Below are 8,385 nucleotides of genomic sequence, written 5' to 3'. Positions count from 1 at the left end.
AGTTTGTGTAATGATGAACTCAGGACATTGAGGTTATCCTTCATCTCAAGCATTTCACTTTTTGTGATGCAAGCATTCAAAATCCTTTTCATCTAGCTGTTTTTTTACCTTTAACCTAATTTTAAGTCCCATGGCTTTAAATATCCTTTACAAGCTCATGACTCATTTTTTTTTTGTGTCTGAATACTACTGTGGAGTCCAGATTCCTATTGCAAATTTTCTCTTTTCAATATCTACTTGGATATTCGCCTGCATAGCTGGCTACCTTCACAATATCCATTCCTTCACCAGAACCCTGGAATTTTGGAGGGGAGCATTGTGCACAGCCATGAGCAATAATTTTCAGGCTTCCTTGCAAGTTTGAGTGGCCATGGGTGATGTCCAGTAAAATCTTCTGGGAACTTCTGTCAGATGTGCAGCCTTGAAATAGACACAGAGCCCTCCTCGTTTTGCTTCTTATTCCTGCCTGAAAGGTGGGCCAGAAGTTGGCCATGGAACATAAATTGTAATCGTTGTAATAATGAAAGTCTTTTTTTGTGTGTGTGCTTAAGCAAGAAGAGGAAAAGAACCTTGAATAGCTCTATCGTCCCCAAACTGCTGACCCCTTCGAGGGATCTTTGTCATAAGAGAAACATAAAAGCCCATTGATTAGGTCCCTGATCCACAAGAGATATGCACAGAGAACAGGCATTAAAATACACACACACACACACACACACCACGTTTAGTAAGGCACTCCTGACTTTCCCTTTTCCTTAACCAAATTCTTCTTACCAAGTTTTCCCCACTTCAACCTGAGGTCTCACTAGCCTCCAAATGCTCAAACCAAAAGCCCAGATGTCATCCTTGCCTCCTCTCTCCCCCCTTGGCTTCACAGCTGCCACCAAGTCCTGCAGGTTCACTGGTCCCCCCTTGCTGCCACCTCCCTGCTCTGTACCCACATCTCTGCAGCAAGTCTCTCACAACTGGTCTCTGTGCTTCCATTTCTCTCCCTTCTTCCACAACCCATTCTTCTCATCACCTCCACAGAGATTTTTTTTCAAAATATAAATTGCATCTTCATTTACATTAAGTTGTATATAAATTTTCACTTGCTTACTGGAACGCTTGTTCAAACCAGAAACAATTCAGTGACTTTCTATTGGGATTAAAATAAAGGGTAGAAAAGAGCTGACTTAATAATCAGTCCCCTCCAGCTGAAGCCAGGAGCCAGGAACTCCATCTGGGTCTCCCTTGTGGGTGGCAGGGGCTCCAGTCCATGGGCCACATTGGCCATCTCCCACTTCTTTTCCAGCAACATTAACAAGGAGCTGAAATGGAAGGGGAGCAACTGGGACCTGGGGGTTCTGAAATTGGATGCCAGTGTTGCATATGGCAGCTTCACCTCCTGTGTCCCGACACTGGCCCCAGTAACCATCTGTTTTTGTTTTAATTCTGCTATGCTTTTGGGGGCAATATTCCCCTCCTTGATTATAAAGCAAATTTCCTAATGCTTTAGTTTTAATTTTCATGTCTCTAATGAAAATCAGGGTAGGCTCCTAATTTGTAAGAAAATAAAGTATATTTTGCACTAATTTTATTTTGGTTGCAATCCAGACTGCACATGGAGCGAGTGATGTATTGATTGGTGTTACATTCTCCATGAATATGCGTTAGCCCTGAGTGAGGCAGAGCCCATAATGTGAAGGTGAACTTTAGCTTTTGGAAGTTTTGTTCCAGTGTTGGCTTCTATTGCAGCTGAAGCAATGGATCATTTTCAGTGGGGCCTGAAGTTCTGGTTGATTTTTTCCAGAAGTGATTAGCGATTATGGATTTGTACAGATTTGTCCATATTTCTTTCCTGGTATCCATGGCAACAACAACAAAAAAAACCCGATACCTCTTTGAGAGGCTTAATGGGGGCAGTCAAGGGATTTTCTTGGTACAAGGCGAGCTGGTCCATCTGAGGTTCAAATCCCACCTTCAGGTCTCGTCAGGACTCAGTCATTAGCAGGCTGAATGAGCCCAGGGAATGAGCAATTCCTATCGTATTCCCACTTTTTTGGTTGAGATTTTTGTAAGAGAAGTAATTTAACGTGATTAAATTTAGTCAGGATTCAATAAATCTAGAACTAACCTGCTCTTCTCGATGTGTTAATTTCTTTTGTGCTGTTGAATCCTGTTTAGATCAATCCCTACTTTGAATTCAGAAAAGTTCAGCTGAAATTTAAATCAAACCTGTAATGAAATAGATGAATTTTTAATAACATGAAAGATCAAAACCCAGGAAAATTTATATTTAAATTGGGGTTATCACAGAATGCTCTTTCTCTGATATAGTTACCAGATTTTTAAGCGGATTATAAAAATTCTTCATTTGTTTACAACGGATATGATGAGTGAGAATCTCAAAACAGGCACGCAGGAAACATGAACTAAATTTACTATGGCTCTTTACTAGTCAAATAAAGAAACGCTTCAACATAACAATTTGAAAAGTATGAAGGGGATATATCCACACTAAACATTGTAAATCAACAAAAGTTAGTCTAAAATGGTACCCGTGGTTGTTGTATTCCCTACAATGGAGATATCCTTATTTATTTATTTTTTACACTTTAGCATTTCAGTGTTACATTGTTATAAGGAGGTTGTGTGAGATGCTACATTGTTACACGGAGGTTGTGTGAGATAGACAGCTAGGTCGCTGGGTGGCATCGCCTCACTCTGGTGTGTTTGTTCTGTGTCTAGGTACTTGGCTTGAGTCACGGGAAGGTCACGTACTGCTGGTAGGTCCCTGGCAGACTTCTGCTGATGTTTCCTGCTTGGGCAGTGGGAGATTAGAGGACAGTGAACATGATGTGCTGGTGTTGATACTTCTGCATGAGCAGATGGCAAGATGGTAAACCAACAGCGTACGTGCTGCGTTGTTAGCATTTCCTCCTGAGGGACTGACAATGATCCTAAGAAAAGGGAGGGTGTTTGGAGACTTGGGAAAAATTTAACTCTTTTGAAATAAAGTACCAGACAGGAGGTTATTTGCATATTTAATTCTCAAAATCTTTAAGTGAATTCTTCCAACTAAGAGATGTTATGGTCGGACTCAACTGAAGGAGACTGGTAGTTTGTACCAGGTTTGGGCTCAGGATCTTCCACTGGTTGCAATCACTTGAGTCTCCTACACTGATTTTTAGAAGCTTGTTGAGTGACTTATTCCAGTTCTGTCCTGTCTCAGGAAATCCCGAGTTCCTGGGCTGCTGTGGGGATTCTGAAAGCAAGCTTTTCCCAGAAGACCATTTTGAAGTAGACTCAAGAAGTCCTGGAGACACGACTGGGCAACACACTTCATTTTTCCAACAAAAGCTTCACAAAGACACAGAGGAAGGGACAACCGTTCTGAAGAACAGTTTCTCTGAACAACCTGGCAGGGTAGGGGGTCCTCTCCCCTGGAGACTGCCCTGGCACCTGCTTCTCTAGCTCTGGGTCCCTGATGACCTCATCAGTCAGTTCTGAGTTCCTTTGCAAAGCAGCCCTTTGGGAAGGTGCTGAACACAGGTCACCTCCCAGTCATCACAACCTTCCTGTACACTAACATGAGCTCTGTGTCCCTATGACAAACCCATTTGGGTTCTTGGCTGGCATCCCACAAGGCACAGTGTTTTTGTGACATGGACTTAAGAACAGCCAATGGGTCAGGATGAAAAGTAATCCAAGTGAACAACACGATGGTCAGGAGAAAACGAGTGGCTCGGCACCCACGTGGGCAGACACCCCCTAGAACTGTGGTGAGCACCATGGTACTCCTCTACCAGCCCTCCAGCACCCACAGTGCAGGGAGAGGTCCGTGTGGCTACTTCAAAGTGGGGCGGAAATAATTTCTGAAACCATCTGTAAACTTTATAGAGCAGTTGTAGGCTTACAAAAAAATTAAGAAAGTGTAGAGACTTCCCAAGTACTCTGCCTCTCTCCAAATTTCCCCCTATCATTAATTAATGTGCTGGATTGGTGTGGTATATGTGCTCCACTTTATTATTAACTTTATAATTGTAGATTATTATAGCTAACTTTATACAATTTATAGATTACATGAGTGACTACTCTTTGTGTTGGGATGATCTATGGATTTTTCCAAAAGCCTAATGACATGTGTCCAATTGGATAGTTTCACTGCTTTAAGAATCTACTGCGCTTCGCCTGTTCATCCTGCCACCCCCTCTGCCTACCAATCCCTGGCAACTGATGTTTTTGCTCTCTGTAATGTTGCCTGCTCCAGAATGCCATGAAGTTGGAGTTATGTAGTAGGTATCCTTTTCTGACTGGCTCCTTTCATAAGGGCAATATGTCTTTTTTGTAACTTGCCAGCTCATTGTTTTCTAAACCTGAATAATAGTCAATCGCATGGATGGACCACAGTTTGTCTATCCATTTATCTGTTAAAGACCAAATTGTTTGCTTGCAATTTTTGACAATTATGAATAAAGCTGTTGTAAATAGTTGTGTGAGTTTTTTGTGAATGTAAATTTTCTTATTATTTTCTTTTCTTTTTTTTAATTTATTTTGAAAATCAGAGTTACAGAGAGAGAGGGAGACACACAGAGAGATCATCCATCTGCTGGTTCACTCCCCATAGGAAGTTAAGAGCCAGGAGCCTCCACCAGGTTTCCCACATGGGTGGCAAGGACCCAAACACCTGAGCCATCTTCCATGGACCTTTTCAGGACACTAGGAGGGAGCTGGACTGGAAGTGGAGCAGCCTGGACAGGAACCAGTGCCCAGCAGGTGGTGGCATCACCTGCTATACCACATACCTGCTGGCCCCTGTAATTTTTAAAAAATTTATTTGTTAATTTAAAAGGCAGAGAGAGAGAGAGAGAAAGAGAGAGAGAGAGAGAGAACAGAGAAGGAGATACAGAGAGAGAGATCTTCCACCCACTGGTTCACTCCCCAAGTGGCCACAGTGGCCAGAGCTGGGCCCATCTGAAGCCAGGAGCCAGGAGCTTTTTCCAGGTTTCCCATGTATGTGTAGGGGCCCAAGGACTTGGGCCATCTTCTACTGAATTCTCAGGTGGAAAAGCAGGGAGATGGATCAAAAGTGCAGCAGCTGGGACACATAGTGGCGCCTTCATGGGATGCTGGTGATGCAAGTGGTGGCTTTACCTGGTATATTACAGCACTGCCCTCACTGTAAATTTTAACTTATTTGGGTAAATACCATGGTGTGCATTGACTGGATCATTTGTTTAAGTGAACATTCAATTTTGTAAGAAAGTACCTACCTTCTTTTTTTTTTTTGTATTTTGTATATGTTTATTTTGTACTTATTTTTTTATTATAAACACTTTTATTTAGTAAATATAATTTTCCAAAGTACAGTTTTTGGATTACAGTGGCTTCCCCCCCCCCAAATAACTTCCCTCCCACCTGCACCCCTCTCAACTCCTGCTCCCTCTCCCATTACATTCACATATAGATTCATTTTCAATTATCTTTATATACAGAAGATCAATTTAGTATATTAAGTAAAGATTTCATCAGTTTGCACCACACAGAACATAAAGTGTAAAATACTGTTGGAGTACTAGTTATAGCATTAATTCACATTGGACAACACATTAAGGACAGAGATCCCACATGAGGAGTAAGTGCACAGTGACTCCTGTTGTTGACTTAACAATTTGACACTCTTATTTATGGCGTCAGAAATCTCCCTAGGCTTTAGTCATGAATTTCCAAGGCTATGGAAGCCTCTTGAGTTCGCTGACTTCGATCTTATTTCGACAGGGTCATAGTCAAAGTGGAAGTTCTCTCCTCCCTTCAGAGAAAGGTACCTCCTTCTTTGATGGCCCGTTCTTTCTACTGGGATCTCACTCGCAGAGAACAAAGATGGTAAATATGCTCAATGTTTCAGGTAATTAAGATATTAGAAATTTAGAAAAAATAATGAGACACCACCATTATACATCTATTAGAATGCCCCAAATCCAAAACCCTGAAAATGCTGAATGCCGGCAAAGATTTGGAATTCAGAATGGCACAACTTATTTAGAAGGTAGGTCGGAGAAGGAAGCAGAGGAATTAGGAAAAGGAATTTTAAGAGTAGTGTTGTAACCCACATACTTCTGGCAGAACATTTGAGCATTTGAGAAAGGCAAGTAAAGAAGTCGAGTTAGGTTGAGCCAAGTGTGTGGTGTGTGGGCTGTCCTTTTTTTTTTTTTAAGATTTATTTTATTTATTTGAAAATCAGTTACACATAGAGAGAAGGAGAGGTGGGGAGAGAGAGAGAGAGAGAGAGGTCATCCGTTGGTTCACTCCCCAGTTGGCCGCAACAGCTGGAGCCAGGAGCTTCCTCTGGGTCATCTCACATGGGTGCAGGGGCCCAAGGACTTGGGCCATCTTCCACTGCTTTCCCAGGCCATAGCAGAGAGCTGGATTGGAAGAGGAGCAGCTGGGACTCGAACTGGCGCCCAAATGGGATGCTGGCAGTGAAGGTGGTGGCTTTACCCGCTATGCCAGAGTGCCAGCCCCTGGAGCTGTGCCTCTTGAGTGTGAGAACCCTGCCTAACTGAACTGGGCAGTCACAGCTTTTCAGCATCTGGAGTGGCTGGATGTGAGTACTATATATGTAATACCTGTGACGGGCATACAGCAATCAGTAGGGTGATGTTGGTGCTAGTTGTTCTGTGTGGAAGCATTGTGGGCACATGTGACTGCTGAGAGCAAGCCTGAAAAAGCCAAATGTCACCCCCCAGAGGCCTTGCTGTTGCTCTGGCTCTCCCATACCTCGCCAGCCCTCTGCTTTGCGAGAGAAGGAGGGTGCGACTCTCACTGCAATTTTACAAACGCTAATTTAGCAGCTTTACTCTTGGTGTCATGATTTCCCAGCTTCACAAGTTCCACACATAAGAAGAAACTGTGGCTTGGGGAGTCTGGAAGAGTTTAGACTCAATCCAGCAGCCGTCATAAACGCAAGGCTACAATTTGAGGTTTGTAGCCCCAGCAACAGAAACCTGAGGGAAGCGCTGGGTGACGGTGTTTCCTCAACTCTAAGAAGGTGAATAGATTAAACATGATTTCCAGGAGCCAAGACTTTCTCCCTTTATCAAATACCGTCTGTCTAGGACAACTGGTTGGATTTACATCTTGTCTTTTCCCCTTCCCAGCCACCTGCTTCGAGCCTCTCAGCTTCTTTCTACCGTGATTGGATGGTTGTGATGAATAGGTGAGACAAGGTGTGTTCATCTCTTGGCATGGTGATGGGCCAGGCCATGGGTGTGTCAGCATGGACTTTTCCCACTCTTCCCTTTGCGTTACAAGCCGTGCTGTCTTCTAAGCATCTACTCTCCATTCTTTTGGAAGAGCCATGCGAGCTCCTGTTTCTGTAATACTGCTTCCATTATTCATTCTTTCTTGAATATATCTTTCCTCTCCTCTCCAAGTGTACACCTCGTTGACAACTTGCCCCCATACTTTTCTAGAGAATTAGGGTGGTTCCCCTCTGATACCTCCAGTCCATCACAGTGTGTGGTACCCACTGCACACACTGCCCTTCCGCCCGTGCCTTTTAATCACGTTGGGCACATCCCTCCAGCGTCGCTTCTCCTATTGGTTCCTTCACAGCACCAGTTTGAACACAGTAGATGTTCATTTGAGAATTGGTGTTTTACATCATATATCATCTCCAAGGGCCTTTCTTACCTTGCAATGCTTTGCTAATTCTACTTGGATGTCTTTGCAAACTTCATTTCTTTGACATGGTTTTGATTCTTTTCGAGTTTCCTAGAAAATGAAGAAACTAAATAAATTGGGTATATCAGAAAGGATATTTATGAGAGTTTTGTAATACCAGAAGGAAATGCTTTTCTTGTCATAAGAAAAGTAAATCAGAGCATGCAAACTTATCCATAGAGCAATGCAAAATTACTTGTATAGCACGACTACAAGTATCTAAGGTCTAGTTTTTTAAAAAACACCATGAAACTGTTAATAACTAAGGAAATCATGCCCAGGTGTACATATGGTTTTCTTTTTTGGGACTAATGATACTATCACGTTCTTTTGTGTTTTTATCTGTATAATATTTTTGCCCCCAAGTGCTCTGTGTAGACTTGCTGTGAATAAAGATGGATTCTGATTTCTTCCACTAGGGGTCACTGTGGTTCTTTATTATTTTTTTCCATTTGGCATCCTTGTTAGTAGGAGGAAAAGCTTTCTGTCATGGTTATTATTTTTAGCAAAGTTAAGAGAAATGTTAAAAAGATAGCCCCCTTTTTTAAATACAAAGAATCATTTTCCAGAACAATTGTAGTTCTTTTCATATTTTTCCATCACTTATCAGAAACATTTCTATTTTACATGGGCCACCCATATTTAATTTATTAGTGTGAAATATTATCATGACACCATATA

General features: G+C 42.3%; 1 long non-coding RNA gene across 1 annotated transcript; it reads left to right on the top strand.

The window, feature by feature from the left end:
* The first annotated feature begins 2,728 nt into the window (after positions 1-2,728).
* On the top strand, positions 2,729-4,472 carry LOC133767660 (uncharacterized). The gene is made up of 2 exons (XR_009866905.1): positions 2,729-2,768; positions 3,215-4,472. It is a non-coding gene; the product is annotated as an uncharacterized LOC133767660 (long non-coding RNA).
* Positions 4,473-8,385: the final 3,913 nt, after the last annotated feature.

The sequence above is a fragment of the Lepus europaeus genome, chromosome 10 (genome assembly GCF_033115175.1).
Source record: "Lepus europaeus isolate LE1 chromosome 10, mLepTim1.pri, whole genome shotgun sequence".
NCBI classification, from domain to species: domain Eukaryota; kingdom Metazoa; phylum Chordata; class Mammalia; order Lagomorpha; family Leporidae; genus Lepus; species Lepus europaeus.
The sequence above is the reverse complement of the archived record's forward strand: the minus strand, read 5'-3'. Positions and strand labels throughout refer to the sequence as shown.